The sequence below is a fragment of the Corapipo altera genome, unplaced genomic scaffold (genome assembly GCF_003945725.1).
Source record: "Corapipo altera isolate COAL_440 unplaced genomic scaffold, ASM394572v1 121, whole genome shotgun sequence".
NCBI classification, from domain to species: Eukaryota; Metazoa; Chordata; class Aves; order Passeriformes; family Pipridae; genus Corapipo; species Corapipo altera.
The window spans coordinates 16,158-16,490 of record NW_020885131.1 but is presented as its reverse complement, the minus strand read 5'-3'; the positions used below and the strand labels follow the sequence as shown (position 1 = coordinate 16,490).

The window sequence follows — 333 nt, the reverse complement described above, 5'->3', positions numbered from 1 at the left end:
GGCTCACACACATGTACATGTCAGGGGGCTCAGGGCTCACACACGTGTGCGTGGGCTGAGGGGGTCTCCGTGCATGGCTCTGTGTGTGCGTGGGGGGAGCTCTGGGTGTGGGGGTGGGCAGGGCAGTCACAGGGGCTCGGGGTGCAGGGGCAGGGGACGAGGGGGCTCAGCACTGCGGAGCAGGGACGGGACCATGTGGCACAGCCCCATGCAGGGATGGCACAGCCCCATGCAGGGATGGCACAGCCGTGCGTGTGTCCGTGTGCAGGGACAGCACACACGTGAATGTGTGAGTGTGTGTGCACGTCTGGGTCCATGTCCGTGTCCGTGTCT

At 66.1% G+C, this 333-nt stretch overlaps 1 protein-coding gene across 4 annotated transcripts in view; it reads right to left on the bottom strand.

The window, feature by feature from the left end:
• Window positions 1-333, bottom strand: part of PLEC (plectin) — a 30,278-nt gene that overhangs the window by 19,162 nt on the left and 10,783 nt on the right. The gene's annotated exons all lie outside the window — the stretch shown is intronic.